The sequence below is a fragment of the Sinocyclocheilus rhinocerous genome, unplaced genomic scaffold, assembly GCF_001515625.1.
Source record: "Sinocyclocheilus rhinocerous isolate Xijiao unplaced genomic scaffold, SAMN03320098_v1.1 scaffold3174, whole genome shotgun sequence".
In the NCBI taxonomy this organism is placed as follows: Eukaryota; Metazoa; Chordata; class Actinopteri; order Cypriniformes; family Cyprinidae; genus Sinocyclocheilus; species Sinocyclocheilus rhinocerous.
This window is the reverse complement of record NW_015666612.1, coordinates 195,108-200,013: the sequence shown is the minus strand read 5'-3', so window position 1 is coordinate 200,013 and position 4,906 is coordinate 195,108. Positions and strand designations below refer to the sequence as shown.

Sequence of the window (4,906 nt, the reverse complement as noted above, 5' to 3'; positions counted from 1 at the left end):
TTTTTTACTGCAATTGAATTCCCATATATATATATATATTATTTTTCTTTCTTGTATTTATATATTTATTATTTAATATTATTTTATTAATATTTTTCAGATGAAATGTGACCAGAGATGTTCTATTTTTATGCAAAATATTTGTTTTTATATTTTATTCATGTAAAATTTAACCGCTTATTTTTTTCCTTTTGATTTTGTGGTGAAAGGTTTTCATGAGGTTTGGCCACATCACTTAATATGCTTTGTTGTCTTTATGCAATTTTTATTTTTTTTTATGTGGCCAGGTTTTCATGAGATACATCACTTCCACATACATCACTTGATTGTGTTTGGACATCCTGCATAACAGAAATGTTGCATGTAATTTTGTGCATGTATACATTTTGACCAATGTTGTATGGGTATCTCATGCATAAAATGTGCATACTGTACACAGTATATTGGAAAGATAGTAGGAGTAGCATGCAATTATGAACATAGTCTTGCTGATTTACAGCTCAGATTTCATTATAAATAATTACAGCCACAACCAGGATGATAATTGTCAACATGTGCAATCATTACCTTTGTCACCATTATCATTCCTGCTGCAATATTAATAATCACGGTTATCATTAACATACTATTTATAACTTTGATTATCGATGATATTAGCTGCATTAATTTCAAGTTGTCGTGATGAAACGCGTAACAGGAGAGGGCATTTTTATTTAATCTTTTCACGATATGATTACAGGACGGTGGGGATCATCATTTACCATCATTTATTTTTCAATTGATCCTTAGTCCTTTGAAATCAACTCAAGAGTCCCTCCGCCTGGAAACGGACCAGCATCACATGAATAGCGCAGCTGAACTCAGACACTAAACCTCTAGTGTGTCCGTGTAGTGTACACTTGCTATCTCTGTCCTTATTGTATACATTCAAGTGATCTGGTCACAAATGGTCAGCCGAGCACATCATCTTTTACGCCTGATATTCACATGCATCTCAAATCGATCCAGTGACCCCTTACGATTTATCAAGGGGAGGGTCTTTGATTTCATGAATCTTATGAATGATGTCGAAAACATGTCTTTTTTATATTTTACTCAAAATTCTAAAGATTTCAGTTTCAGCTAAAACACGGAATGGAGTTTAATTTATTAGGGCATTCCTCAGGTGGAATGGATTTGACTGACGGTGCTCTGAAAAGTGAACAGACATTTGTGCTGAATTAGAGACGGTAAAAGTGAGTGGGTCCAATATCATTGGTCTTAAAAAGTGGGTGGGTCTTGTCCCACCCACATACAATGGTATACATGATGGTTGTATACGTTAATTTATGCTATTATTTTTTATATATTATTATATTTTTACTGTATATTTATGTATGTATATGTATGCAACATTTGTTCGGCTGCTTTGAGGCAGTTGTTATGAATAATCCAATATATTGGTTGCTGTCCATCAAAGAGATTTAAAAAATCAAAAAAATATAATTGTAAAAAATGTTACCATTATTTTACATATTTATATATTATTACATATATATTACAAAAATGTCTATTTAATTTTCAGCTATATATATATATATATATATAAAAGTAAATACTATTCATTTTTAAGAAAAAAAATTTTTATTCAGCAAGGATGTGTTAAATTGATCAAAAGTGACATTTGATTTTAGCAAATGGCTGCAATATAACAAAGAGTGAAAAATTTAAGGGGGTCTGAATACTTTCCGTACCCACTGTATATGTATGCAACATTTGTTCGGCTGCTTTGAGGCAGTTGTTATGAATAATCCAATATATTGGTTGCTGTCCATCAAAGAGATTTAAAAAATCAAAAAAATATAATTGTAAAAAATGTTACCATTATTTTACATATTTATATATTATTACATATATATTACAAAAATGTCTATTTAATTTTCATTTTCAATTGATCCTTAGTCCTTTGAAATCAACTCAAGAGTCCCTCCGCCTGGAAACGGACCAGCATCACATGAATAGCGCAGCTGAACTCAGACACTCACAGTGATTACAGGGGATGTGTAAGCTTGTAAACAAGTTTTACAATTAAACAATTAATTAATCCAATCTATTGGTTTGTATCCATTAAGTTTAAATTAAAAAAGAGATTTAAAAAATCTAAAAATATAGATATTTTATAAAAAGAAAAAAAAACAATTAATGTATCATATTATTTTCTGTATTTATATTGTGTATATTAATGATTTTTCCCATTGAATACTTAGCAAAAAAAATACAAGTTGTGATATATACCATTATCATGATATAAAATTTCCCCTACTCTGCATATAATTGTGGTCATAGCTTGTCTGCAGATCTTTCGGTCTGCGCTTTTCCCCACTCAGCACTTCCTCTGCACCTCATAACCCACCGGCACGGCAGAAATAAAGAGAGGGGCGTAAAGCGAGACAGAACGAGCCACATTGTTATTCAGCGCGAGTCACTGCAGTGGAGCTATTGGTTGCCAGCAGCCGGGCAAGAAATTGGGTGTGTAGATTCGGCCATGGAAACACAAAGCCATCTGGACCTGTGCATCACACTGTAGGGAAGCAGACAGGGTGCGATGACATCACAATCACACACCTGACGTGCCGTTGACAGGTGACACGCCCACTGAGTGACTAGCTTACGGCTCACATGCACGTCCATGTGGATTGAAACCGCCATTAATCACGCGTTCGACAGGCCAGTTTCATTCATTAGACCGACCACCCACACACATTCTGTCCAGTACATGTTAACTAGCAGTTCCAGGCTGCGACATGCACATTTAGATGAATAATATATAAAATAAATCCCACAAAGACACACAGATGCTCATTTTAGTGTCCACAGACATGGACAGACAGACAGCTGGCTACAATGTCGGTCAAGATGACAGCAGAAGATCATTTGACTGAGGCTTTTTTCTGAGCCTCACAACTGATTTATTTGCATCTCATAGAATGTAGATATAATCCTAACAGGATGATGGTTGATTCCTGTGAACACTGAATACCTTTGTGCCGCATAAACCCTCTCTAATGTGATTTCTGAAATATAGCTGCATTATGAGACTCAGATTGAATTGAGAATGCCTTTTAACCCTATAAAGCCTGCTGTAGATTTGATACGCAAATTTATAAGGCCTCTAAATGATCAACATGATAAATGACCCATAATGATCCATATAAATACCAGCATCTGCACAAAATTGCATCATATTTTTACTCAGTTTGGGCCTCTGAATAAAATGTTTTTTTTTTTCATCCATATTCCCAGTGTATCGTACCTGTAAAGCCTGATCTGTCTGTGTGTGTGTGTGTGTGTGTATGTATATATATATATATATATTTGTCTAAAGGTTCAATAAACCAGATTTTTCTGACTAATATTTCATATGTCAGGCTTTACAGGGTTAAATTCCAGTTGAATTCTAGAATTTAAATTGAGATTTAAAACAGAATGCAGAATTTGAATGTAACAAACAGATTTAAAATGAAATTAAATTCCAAGAAATTCATATAACTGTCATTTTTAACTACTAAAGCAAAGCCAATAGGTAGGTAGATAGATAGATAGATAGATAGACAGACAGACAGATAGATAGATAAATAGATAGATAGATAGATAGATAGATAGATAGATAGATAGATACTTGACCCCATGACCCTGTGTTTTTTTTTTATCTAGATTTAGTAGGCATCCCTTTTTGATTTGTTTTCATCCAGCCATTCTAAGTGTTTCTAAAGCTGATTTTGTCATTTCGCTGATATTTTCCAGCTGCAGCGGCGCACAAATGCGTCTAGCCACATGGGAATGCGCTAAATACAAATACTGTCTACTTTACTAAGCATCTCAGCTCGAAGTGTGCGAGACGTTCCAGTCTCTTTACCTGTAAACCCTCTTTGTCAGGATAAGATGATGTTTTTCCCCCCCATCGGATTGAAACGGGTGCTCAGACGGCCTGACGAAGATGTCATGGGGGAACAATATTTATTACACTAATGGAATGAGTGAATAACACTGTTGTAAACCCTAGCGTGCGCTCAGTCGGTGGCGTCGCCAGCTGCAAATAATCCTCTCCAGTTCAGTAGCTGTGCTAATAATCCTCCGGAATCCTGCCGAATTTGTGGAATAAAGGTGTGTGGTTGCCTTTGTGTTTTCCATCTCTCCACTGGCTGAAGCCAGAGAGAAACTACTAAGAAGTGGATTATTCTGGTTGACACTGAGGTTTTTGTGTGCCTTTTCTAACTGTTGTAGATGAAAATGGTTTCACAAGAAAGCAAGCGTGAATCTATAGAAGCTCATTTCCACCACGGGATAAAAAAATGTTAAAAGATAATTGCGACTTTATCTCACAATTTTCTTACAAATAAAGAAGTCAGAATTGAGGGATATAAAATCACAGTTCTGAAAAGAAAAGTCAGAATTGCGATTTATGCCAGAATTGCAAGATATAACCTTGGAATTGTGAGATATAAACTTGTAATTCTGATTTTTTTTTTCTTGCAATTGCGAGTTTATATCTCACAATACTGACCTTTTTCCCACAATTGTGAGTTTACAGTATATCTTGCAATTCTGACTTTTTTCTCGCAGTTGCAAGTTTATTTACCCGAAATTCTGAATTTTTACCCACAATTGTGAGTTTGTATCCCACAATTCTGTATTTGTTCACGCAATTGTGAGTTTATATCTCGCAATTCTGACTTTTTTTTCTCACAGTTGCGTGTTTATATCTCACAATTCTGAATTTTTTTTCCCACAATTGTTTATATCTCGCAATTCTGACTTTTTTTCTCGCAGTTGCGAGTTTATAGTATACAGTGGGTACGGAAAGTATTCAGACCCCCTTAAATTTTTCACTCTTTGTTATATTGCAGCCATTTGCTAAAATCATTTA

At 34.6% G+C, this 4,906-nt stretch overlaps 1 protein-coding gene across 1 annotated transcript in view; it reads left to right on the top strand.

The window, feature by feature from the left end:
• The window catches only part of LOC107733024 (igLON family member 5-like), a 42,055-nt gene that overhangs the window by 9,641 nt on the left and 27,508 nt on the right, over positions 1-4,906 (top strand). The gene's annotated exons all lie outside the window — the stretch shown is intronic.